Source organism: Triturus cristatus, chromosome 2_1 (assembly GCF_964204655.1).
Source record: "Triturus cristatus chromosome 2_1, aTriCri1.1, whole genome shotgun sequence".
Classification (NCBI taxonomy): Eukaryota; Metazoa; Chordata; class Amphibia; order Caudata; family Salamandridae; genus Triturus; species Triturus cristatus.
The window spans coordinates 45,976,336-45,988,933 of record NC_140581.1 but is presented as its reverse complement, the minus strand read 5'-3'; the positions used below and the strand labels follow the sequence as shown (position 1 = coordinate 45,988,933).

Sequence of the window (12,598 nt, the reverse complement as noted above, 5' to 3'; positions counted from 1 at the left end):
TTGATTCATTGGACGAACAAGAATTAGCTAGATCAGCAGTACTATGGGCTGACAGTCCCGGAAAATACAGTGATGATGCACTAGCACACACGTTTTTGAATCTTACCCCAGACGAACAACGTTTAGCTGGCATATACATGATCCAACATCTCCTTATATTATATAAAAGCCAACACTCCGATCCTGGTCCTTTACCTGATATATTGACTGAATTACTCACGAATAAATGGAGAGGTTCAGGTACTGATTTAATTAGAGAAATACTAGAATCCAGAAACCAGTATATTCTTTTCGTATGCCCAGAACATGTCTCACTGCCCATCAAGGAAAGAACGACGTATTATATGGATAGACAGAATCCCTTACGCGAAGTGCACCCAATAAAAGGTGATGACAATCATTTTAAACGCGTATTCGTATACACACCCATATCCAAAATGGAACTATTAGAAATGAAGAAAGTGGTACCCAGTCATGACAAAGACCCAGCGGGTTTCCACCGTGAGATTAAAGACATGTTACTCATGGGAGAATATACCTACCCCGACATTATGAAAATATTAAAAGTATTAATGCCTGCTGGCATTTACGAAAAACTCAAAGAAAAAGATTGGGAGGTGGGAGACCAAAAGATAGATTGGGCAGCATTAGAAGGAGAAGAAACCGCCCGAGGTCCAGGTTCAGGGCTTGGGGAAAAGACTAAAATACTACCAGGTTTACTAGTACAGGTACTGCCACGTTTATTAACTACGAAAAAGGAAGACTGGGGTGCAATCTCAGCCTGTAAACAAAAGCAAGATGAAGACACTAGTGATTTCTACGCCCGATTCGAAAAATGTTTCGGTATAAATAGTGGCATAAAAGCAAATAGCGAATCATATCCACATCTGTTTGTGACAAAATTAGTTGAAAATTCCCTGCCCCAAGTTAAGAATAGAGTATTGAAATTCGAGAGTACCTGGCAAGGTAACACTCCGTCACAAATGTTACAAATGTTACAGTATCATCACAATAGAATTAGAGAGGAACAAGAACATGAACAAAGACGAATGAAAGACACGAAAATGAAAATGTTAGTTGCCCAGTCAGTTCCAGCTGACGGTCATAAAAAGGGTATGACACAGTCCAGTGATTCAGCAGGTCCTGTGAAAGGGGCATGCAACTATTTTAAGCAGCCAGGTCATTATATACACGATTGTCCAGTCTTGAAACATAATATCGCCATAGGTATAACAAAGGAAAGACCACGGCCACCTAGACAGGATCAGAACCAACAACAGTCTATGCCAGCTCAACAACAGTCTATGCCAGCTCAACAACAGTCCATGCCAGCTCCACCACCGCAGCCTATTACGGCCACACAAAACACGACACGACAGATGTACCAGTATGCACAATATGACTATCCTGATTATCAACGATACGCATGAAACAGCCTAGAGAGGGAAGTTGGCTTACCCCTTATCGAGGTCCCTGTAGATCAAGAGGGACCTTATGTACATAGTGAACTATTAGGCCAAGACAGAAAATTTTTACTTGATACAGGGGCAAGCAGAACAACAATACGACGTAGTGAAGTTCCAGGGGCACCCCTCTCAGGCTCACAGAATATTTCCCTTGGCTTTTCAGGAAAACCTATCATTAATGAAGTATCACAACCTCTTCCACTTACGATTGGTCCCTTGACACGAACTACAGATTTATTGCTTACTAAATCATGTCCAGAAAACCTGTTAGGTATAAAAACCTTGAAAGCTCTAGGAGCTATAATATGTTGTTCTCCGGAAGGAGTAAGATTGTTTTTACGTGATTTCAAAGGGCACTATGTGTCTCGAGACATGGATCACCGACTGCAGAATTTACCTACACATTTATGGGCACAAGGTCCTACAGATGTTGGTTGCATGAACATTACACCATATCGAGTCACACTAAAGACAGGAGTAGTACTACCACGAATGCGACAATACAAGTTACCCCCAGATGCTGTAGTGGCTTTTCTGCAAATCATTGACGAGCTTATTGCCCAAGGAGTGGTTGTGGAAACCGACTCCAATGTATGTAATTCCCCGATAATTCCGATTCTTAAACGAACAGATCCAAAGGCCCCGCCAGTATATCGATTAGTTATTGATCTGCGCGAACTAAATAAATGCATTGTACCACAATTCCCCGTGGTCCCAGACATCTCGTCATTACTGACAGCCATTGATTCCAAAGTAACGTTCTTTACTGTAATTGATCTCAAGAATGCCTTTTTCAGCGTCCCAATAGATCCGGAAAGCCAATACTTGTTCGGATTCAGTTTAAATGGACGAAGTTTTAAATTCACACGCGCACCTCAAGGATTTACAGAAAGCCCCAGCATCTATAGCCAAGCACTGAAACGAGAACTTGACAGTATACACATGCCAGTCAACACTGCACTGCTTCAATATGTCGATGATCTGCTGATCACCGCTCGAAGCGAACCTGAATGTGAAAAAGCATCACTGACGGTTTTACAATTTCTGGCCGAAAAGGGGCACAAGGTGTCCCATTCTAAGCTGCAATTCTGTGTCCAGCAAGTTGTGTACCTTGGGCACTCGCTGTCCAAGGAGGGAAGACAGCTTACACCTGATCGCATCCAGTTAATTGTTAACATGCCAATACCCAAGACACAAAAGGAGGTGCAGGCTTTTATAGGCCTCACTTCATATTGTAGGCAGTGGATCCCTCAATATGCATTTCTAGCAAAACCACTCATTCAGTTGACAACACAGGACGCGGCCACATCGACTGTCCTCCCTTGGACTCAGGAACATACACAAGCCTTTGAAAGCTTAAAGAAAGCTTTATGTCAAGCACCTGTTTTAGCGACACCATGTTACAATAAACATTTTACACTCTTTGTTACAGAACGCGAAGGTACTGCCTTGTCAGTACTCACTCAGGAACAAGCAGGATCGCACAAACCATGTGCCTATTTCTCTAGTACATTAGATCCCGTAGCTCAGGCTCTTCCTGCGTGCCTGAAATCAGTGGCAGCGACAGCTTTAGCAATCAGACAAAGCGATGCCATAGTGTTAGGACATCCATTGACAGTACAAGTACCACATGCAGTAGAGGTTCTTGTGAACCGAACGCAAACACAACACTTGACTATAGCAAGACTTACCGGTTATGAATTGACATTGTTTCAGCCACACATAGAAATCAGACGTTGTAATACATTGAATCCTGCCACACTTTTGCCAGTAAACGGAACAGACCCACTAGCACATGATTGTATTGAAGTTATTACTATCACGACGAAACCCAGACAAGACTTGACAGATGTCCCATTGTCAGATCCAGACCTGACGTTGTATGTAGACGGTTCATGCATGAGAACAAGTACAGGAGAGTTAGTGGCCGCGTATGCAGTCACAACAGACACTGAAGTCATTGAAACAAATTGTATTGACACCTTGTCAGCTCAAGCAGCAGAGCTCATCGCTCTGACACAAGCCTGTATTCAAGCCACAAATAAGAAAGTAAACATATACACGGATTCACGTTATGCATTCGGAGTCGTTCATGACTTCGGCGTACTGTGGCGAGAGAGAGGTTATTTAACTTCTCACGGTGCCCACATTCAGCACGGACCCCTCATTCATGCCCTATTAGATGCAATTCATCTACCCACTGCAATATCGATTATGAAATGCAAAGCTCATACGAAAGTTACCGACATCATTTCCCAAGGCAATGATCTAGCTGACAGAACAGCTAAACAGACTGCTCAAACTCATACAACTGACATGACAAAGACAATAGTTCCGACACCAACACATTGCATGACAGTTAAGGATCCCGCTCTTGACGTAGTTGACATACAGACACATGCTACACCAGATGAAATAAAGAAATGGACTGAATTAGGAGGGATCCAAACGGACCAAGGATGGATGACGAAGGAAAAATCTGTATGGTTTCTTCCTGACTCTATGGTTCAAGTTGTCATTAATACAATACATAGTCCAGCGCACCTAGGAGAGAAAGCTATGCTAGACAGCATTCAACACATTTGGTTCAACAAACATTTACGAGCAGCAGCAAAACAAAAAGTCCGTACCTGTATGATCTGCTGTCAGTTTAACCCAGGTAAAAGCATTCCCGTAGAACAGGGTGGATTTCAGCCTCCTGATCACCCTTTTGAAGTCCTCCAGATGGATTATATCCAGATGGAACGATGTCGAGGATTCAAATATGTCCTCGTAGTTGTCTGTGCTCTTTCCCGTTGGACCGAAGCCTACCCGGTTTCAGATTACACTGCCCCGACTACTGCCAAACAGTTAGTTCGAGAATTCTTCCCACGGTACGGTTTACCACGTGTTGTCTACTCAGATAACGGCCAGCCGTTCTCATCCGAACTGATGAAACACGTTTCACTTTTGTTAGGCTATCAGTGGAAATTTCACTGTGTTCGACACCCCGAGGCAGCAGGTCTCGTGGAACGACATAATCAAACTCTGAAAATTAGATTGTCAAAAATATGTAGAGAGAAAGGTGTCGATTGGGTAGTAGCCTTACCAGTTGCACTCTTTTACATGAGAATGGTAGCGCATTCTCGAACAGGGCTATCCCCGTATGAGGTGATCTTTGGTAGACCACCAAATATGTGGGGAACGCCTATACCCCGTAAAATAACTGATGTTGACTGTAATATGCTGACAGATTACCTGGCTTCCTTGATGTCTGCACTACAATCTTGTCGTTCACAGGTAGCTGCAGCCTTTCCCGATAACACCGAGGTGAAACCCCATGACGTAGTTCCCGGGGACCTGGTGTTGGTACGAAATTTTGATCGAAAGACTCAGCTGGATCCTAGGTGGAAATCGCCTCAACTTGTACTGCTCACCACGAGGACAGCCGTGAAGATCGAAGGTCGAAAAGGATGGTTACATTCGAGTCATATCAAGAAATTTCATGGACTACCATCTGATGTGAACGTTACACCTTGCGTTTCTTCACCGATTGATTCAAAGCCCCCCTTGGTTGAACAAACCGATAAGGAACTGTACAAACTGAAATTAAGGTCTAACAAGTCAGACAATTTGATTGTTTAAGTCCTCTCCAAGGTGAATCGGTTGAATTTGTCTCTGACATGTATCCCCTAGACCTGAATAGAGAAAGAAATCGAAAGATGCAGTTGAAAAAGCATGCGTACTGTAAATCACTGCGTAGTCATTGCACAGTGACATTATTAATTTTGTTTTTCTTAAGTCTTCTAATCATCACTGCAAGTATATTGTTGCACATATATTATCCTATTTCTAAACATGTTTACAATGTTACTGTTGAACATTCCTTTAGTGAATTACCCCCACATGAGTTGTCCTATAGATTTGCGCTGCGCAATAACACTTTTATTAGTATGTTACATCATTCCCATCAGACAAGCAATGCTACCAATTGTTGGATATGTGGCCGACTCCCTCCCTATCAGAACTATAAGGGAATTCTGCCTCTCTTTCCATATCCGTTCACACACAATGGCTCCTGTGGAGCATGGTTTAGTTTAATTAATTCCTTAGATTCAAACTCAGTAGTTTATCAAGACAATTGGGTATGGGGAAACCTGAACCTCGTTTTACTCAAAGTCTGCTACCCTGACAAGGAGGGACTTCCCAAAAGAACAGGAACTGATCTAGAAAATGAAGTATATGGATTAGGGAATTTTACGCTTAATCTCATGATCCTGAATGTTGAATCCGAAGCTGCACCAAGCTTGCCCGCTATGTCAGTATTTCCAGTTAAAGGTGAATTATGCGTAAGAAAGAATGGTTCAATACATATGGGCCATAGTAAATGCACCACTGTGATAGAATTTAATGATCAAGGCAAATCTACATTTAGAGCTTCTCGCCATTCCTACTTCGTATGTGGTCAGACTGCATATATACGTCTGCCTCTAGATTGGGATGGTACCTGTTACATCGCATTTCTTTTGCCACCTGTTTTCCTAGCCCCTCCTGATTATCACAGAAATACTCATTTAGTACACAATAGAGAACGGAGAGATCTCCCAATTGTCGATTACACTGAGACGGCATGGGAAAAATATACAGATTTTAATAAAGGTCTCTTTCCCTATATAGGTACAGTTACCAATAGTAAGCTGATACGTAGATTAACTAGGACCCTTGAAGCCGTAGTAAATGAAACTATTTCCGCCTTAGGCAACTTGACAGAAGAGCAGTCTGCGATGAGGATTGTTGTTCTTCAAAATCGTCTTGTCCTTGACGTCATCCTGGCCGATAGGGGCGGAGCTTGTAAGGTCATCGGATCAAGTTGCTGAGTATTCATCCCAGAAAATTCGCCATCTGTATATAAAGCTATAACATGCCTTCATAAGATTGTAAACCAGATACACCAGAATCCAGGCACCTGGACTTGGTCCGGTTGGTTTTGGAGTGTATTGTCAGCCTGGGGATGGAGGGTCCTATCCTTCCTAGGTATTGGCTTTCTCATACTATTCAGTTGCTGCTTATGCCTGCAATGTGGACCAGCGATTTGTGGTCTGTGTGCCACATCGTGTATTCCACATCAAAGTTTTCGCTCAAGATCCCGAAAGAAGAAAGAAGAACAAATGATGTTATATGAACAGATCGATGGATTGATGAAGATTGATATCTCCTAAGGGTCAGTAGGGGACAAGGAGGGAATGTGGAAATATGGATTTTTGTGATCAGTTATGTCCCCTATCTTAGACCCCAACGGCTCCATGTATATGTTACAAGTACATGTATGTTCCCTCCAGTTCCAGTTATGAAGACGCAAACACATGTGCGTCCACCGTCAACATGTCCTCTTTCAGATCCGCCATGAATGGGCCGGATATTCGATTCCTAAGTATGAAAGGCCACCGACTTTATATGGCTCAGTTACTCCATTTTGCAGTTCAGGCGAGTAGGCCCTGAATGCTGCCATCAAGCCTTTCCCTGCTTTCTACCTCTGACAGCTCCAGTCTGAGCTCGCATCTGTATCCATGAACTTTGTCCTACTCCCTGCGCGGCTAACGGTGCCTGACTCGGCCTGTCTGCCTGCCAAAAACTGTATTTCACCTTCAACATTATCTGCTCCGCTCCTCATCCAATGCATTCCTGTCTGGTAGTTTAAGTAAACATCCTTCCAGCTACCGAGCTAAGAGCCCGGCTTCTCTGTCTTCATGCAAGTAATTCATGGCCCTGTTACTATGGAAGATTTCTGCCCCTCGCATCTCATGTAGACACTTAGACGCTTGTACACGCACTCACAGTCAGTATAGAATAGATTTTATTCGAGAGACCTTTCCTTTTGGATAACATAGTTCTTTAAACATAAGATATTAGATATGATTTGGGATTAGGTTGACTTGACCCCCCAGACTTTTGTCTCCACATGTAGAGCTAAATGTCAAGTCCCCTTCACCCCCTAGTTGCACGTCAATCACACGTCATGCGGCTGCGCGCGCATCTCTGCCAAGTATTCCTGCTGACATTGCGAAATTCTTTCATGGAACCACCCATTGTGACATCATACCTAATGACGTTTTCTAGTTACGCCTAGTTACGCCTATTTTAGTTACGCATGTATATCCTTATCTATTTTATCAACTGTTACGCCTCCTGCATCTATTTCACTGTAATGCCTTTTCTATAAAAATGATTACTTGTCAATAATGTATCGCCCTTCACTTCCTGAACCTCCGTGGTGATGGAATATGAAGCCTACAATTCGAATTGTATAAGGAATAAAGCCCTTTCCGAACCTCTAATACCACGGATTCTGCCTCTTATTTTACTGAGTTATTCTAATAGTTTTCCGCATCAAAAATAAGTACCGGTAATTAAATTATTTACCACAATACAGTCACTCATACATGTACTCACTCATCATATGTACTCATACACCTAGACATCCTGTTACACAATGCCACTCATCCATAGAGTTACTCACACACATAGTCACTCATGCTAATAAAGAATCAAACATACATTTACTTGCATATACAGTTATACACACACCACCACACTTACTTCTACAGAAACTTACACATACTTAGTCTTTTAAACAATCACTTATAGAAACACATACTTATTCATACAGGAACTCTTTCAATCTCTCACTCTCACATATACTCACATATATACACCAATAGTCACATATACTAGTTTAAAACATATGTAGTTACTCATAAAGACACTATTGAGACAGTCATTCACTCACTAACACACCCATACACACACTCATCCACCCATACAGTCCTGCACACATGCTGTCTTCAACACATACAAACAGTGAGTCACTCATTCATGCACCTATGCACTACGTAATACCCCCCACCGAACCATGCAGACACTCAGACTGATACTCAAAAAACCAACTAATAACCTATATAGACACCCATGTAGCTACTCACCAACCCATGCAGCCACTTATACACAAAGTGAGAGACTGATACAGATATTTACATATTTAAACATTACTCACTAAGCCATGTATTCACTATGATACACTTAATCATAACGAAGAGCTTACCTGGCTGGTGGACGCTCCGCTGCGCACTCTGCATAGCCCGGGGGTCCGGTGGTGTTCTGCTCTCCATATTTGCCGCCAAGACCTTGCAGGACGCCGCGTGGGGACTACAGCCCCCAGAAGCCCTAGCGGCACTTCCTGTTTGAGAGACCCTGCGCGCCCGGAGGCGCTTAAAGCTGCGAGGCTCCCTCGGTGGAGCGGGGGCATAACGAAGAGCTTACCTGGCTGGTGGACGCTCCGCTGCGCACTCTGCATAGCCCGGGGGTCCGGTGGTGTTCTGCTCTCCATATTTGCCGCCAAGACCTTGCAGGACGCCGCGTGGGGACTACAGCCCCCAGAAGCCCTAGCGGCACTTCCTGTTTGAGAGACCCTGCGCGCCCGGAGGCGCTTAAAGCTGCGAGGCTCCCTCGGTGGAGCGGGGGCATAACGAAGAGCTTACCTGGCTGGTGGACGCTCCGCTGCGCACTCTGCATAGCCCGGGGGTCCGGTGGTGTTCTGCTCTCCATATTTGCCGCCAAGACCTTGCAGGACGCCGCGTGGGGACTACAGCCCCCAGAAGCCCTAGCGGCACTTCCTGTTTGAGAGACCCTGCGCGCCCGGAGGCGCTTAAAGCTGCGAGGCTCCCTCGGTGGAGCGGGGGCATAACGAAGAGCTTACCTGGCTGGTGGACGCTCCGCTGCGCACTCTGCATAGCCCGGGGGTCCGGTGGTGTTCTGCTCTCCATATTTGCCGCCAAGACCTTGCAGGACGCCGCGTGGGGACTACAGCCCCCAGAAGCCCTAGCGGCACTTCCTGTTTGAGAGACCCTGCGCGCCCGGAGGCGCTTAAAGCTGCGAGGCTCCCTCGGTGGAGCGGGGGCATAACGAAGAGCTTACCTGGCTGGTGGACGCTCCGCTGCGCACTCTGCATAGCCCGGGGGTCCGGTGGTGTTCTGCTCTCCATATTTGCCGCCAAGACCTTGCAGGACGCCGCGTGGGGACTACAGCCCCCAGAAGCCCTAGCGGCACTTCCTGTTTGAGAGACCCTGCGCGCCCGGAGGCGCTTAAAGCTGCGAGGCTCCCTCGGTGGAGCGGGGGCATAACGAAGAGCTTACCTGGCTGGTGGACGCTCCGCTGCGCACTCTGCATAGCCCGGGGGTCCGGTGGTGTTCTGCTCTCCATATTTGCCGCCAAGACCTTGCAGGACGCCGCGTGGGGACTACAGCCCCCAGAAGCCCTAGCGGCACTTCCTGTTTGAGAGACCCTGCGCGCCCGGAGGCGCTTAAAGCTGCGAGGCTCCCTCCGCGTCGCGGACGCGCGCGGGCGGCGCCGGGCTAAAAGGGCGGGCCCTCTGTGGCCCTCAGAGGCCTGAGGAGACTGGACTGGGCCAGGGACGCTGGTTCTGCGAGGATAAGTGGCACAAAGCTGCGGGGGTGATATAGATATACCTGCTAACTGCAGCCAATGTTTTGTTAGTTTTTAAGTATTGTATTTTATTTTAAAATTCAAGTGAAAGAGTAACGGATTGCACGTTATTTCAATTCAGCTAGTTTCAGAAGGGGGTGGTACGATTTATAATATACAACATGTCTAGATCTAAACCCTCAATGGGGCCACGTACAATGGATAATTACCTGGTCCAAAAGGTCAGTAAAATTAACTTAGAAAGACGACAATCGCTGGGGAAAAGTAGTACTCCGCATTTAGAGAGTCCTCTAGGAGATTTATCAACACCTAGTACTGAGGGTGCGAATAATCACTCCGACACTAGTACCTGGGAAGCGGCAGAGTCAACAGAGAGGGGACACCTCGAGAACGTACAAACCATCCCCAATGAGTCTATAATAGATGACGGCACTGACACGGTGGAGCAATGTATATCTTCCCCAAAGGGACGGGTAGTTAGAAAATGTAGGAAACTCCCGATTAAAAAGGGGACACTGCGTAAAAGGCAGAAACCGGCTGACTCACCAGATACGGAAAGTACGGACCTGAGGGAAATTTATGAGGGGATGATTGAGGATAGTACTACTATTAACATTGAGAAGATTATTGGTATCAGGATAAGGGATATTATAAACCCATTGGTCTTAAAAATAGAGGAGTTAACAAAGGAAGTAGGGAGATTGGGTGGTTTACTAAATAGGGTCTTAGACAAACAAAGAGACGTGTCTGTTGCTACTATTGCTACAACTGTTGTAACTGACACCACTAACAATCAAGATAAGATCCAAACACAGGGAGGCACTGCTAAAGAAGGCACAGGGAATAAAGGGAATGACAGTGCTATTCTGATAACGCCCCAAATGAGCACGCCTTCAATTAGCAATACTCTACCTGTTAAGGATAACATAAATGGGTGGAAGGAAAAGAACGCTAAGGGCGCTGTAAATCTCCCACCTGAGTGTGCCCCTTATGTGGTGGTACTTACTAATGTGCCACCGCTAGATAACAGGGGTCTTCAAGAAAGCCATGAGTCCCTAAAAAATAAATGCCTGTCATGGCTAAATAGACAATGTGGTTTTCCATTGAATTTCTCAGATAATATTCTGACAGTAAGGAGAGCCAACTGGATTGGGAGCGATAGGAAAAGATTAAAGGGGGACTGTGTAATTATTAATTTTAAATACCCACAGCATGTTACTACAGTCCTACTGAGAGCGGCATCTCTCCCACTTTCAGATGGCAATGTATGTGCCCGAGCACTAGGATATTTTTATAATCACCTTAATGATAATTGGAGGGACAATACTAGAAGTAATACTAGAAGTACTTATCCACTCACTTGTAAACCCCATAATGATATTCCTACACAGAACAGATTTCTTGCACTTAGTACCTTGGACTCTAATGATTGACGCACAAAAGAGACGGGGATATGTGCAAGCTGGAAAGAAGGACCCAATTTGGAGAACTGTAGAGAGGAATGTCGATCTGTAATTTCTGTAGTAACAACCTTGGTGCCTGGATATGTGTCTAAATTGAATGTGGCGGAGATCACACAAGAGGGTAGTACGAATACAGGCGAACCGGGCCAAACCTATGAGGAAAGCATAACGGAGGGAAACGCCCGAGGTCCTGCTGGTGGGATTATTATCAGAACAGGTATATGTTCCAGGCTGGTGTGCTGGAATGTAGCTGGTCTGAAATCCAAAAGCAGAGACCCGGGTTGGAACTCCTTTATTAATAGGTACGATATTCTATGTTTTCAGGAAACCTGGTGCAAAGATAACATTGATTTTGAGGGGTTTGTTTCATATAACCTACCAGCATATGGAGAGGGACCGGGAAGAGCTAAGGGGGGTTTACTCACCCTTGTATCGGTCCATCGACAGATGATGGTTATAAAGTATGTGCCGGTAGGTGATCTAATACAGATGATTTGGATCCGAGAAGGCAAAAGCCGTAATATCCTTCTGATCAATTATTATAACAATATTTTTGATAGCACCAGGGGAAGAATCGTAACTGAATTGGCCAATGCAATTGAGAATTTAAGTTTGAACTCTAATGAGGTATTTGATATTATCTGGTGTGGGGATTTCAATGTCTCATTATGTGAATTACTATCCACAAAAGCGTGTGGGGTCACAAATAATGCTGGTTGGGAGGCCCCACACTTTAAGATGAACTATCTATCCGATCTTTTGTCATTTAGACCTTTGATGGTTTGGCGGTCTATTTGGTTGAACGAAGAAAAATCTTTTAGTAGGGTTATTATCCAGGATTGTATGCGATTAGATAACGCTTTAGCAATACCCTGGATTAAATACATTATTATGTGTTTTTCGGACATTTTTAACCTGAATATTGTAACTGATCCGAACGCTGTCCTATTAATCCCTAAGATCGAGTTAAAAAGGGTCTTTCTTGCCTTTGTTGAGAGGAAAAGAACTGTTATTGCTGGTACTCTGTCCACTGTAATATTTTATAACAGATATTTGTCCATGGATGGATTCCCTGTCTATTTAACTCTTGTCACCAGGCCGACACATAAATTTGTGCTGACCAGATTGAGATTTGGAACAGTGCATCATCTGGTGGCACAACCTGTAATGAGGAAATACCCTGTAGGTCCT

The 12,598-nt window shown here is 44.7% G+C and overlaps 1 protein-coding gene across 2 annotated transcripts in view; it reads left to right on the top strand.

The window, feature by feature from the left end:
- The window catches only part of LOC146863693 (uncharacterized), a 395,333-nt gene that overhangs the window by 147,658 nt on the left and 235,077 nt on the right, over positions 1 to 12,598 (top strand). The window lies entirely within an intron of this gene.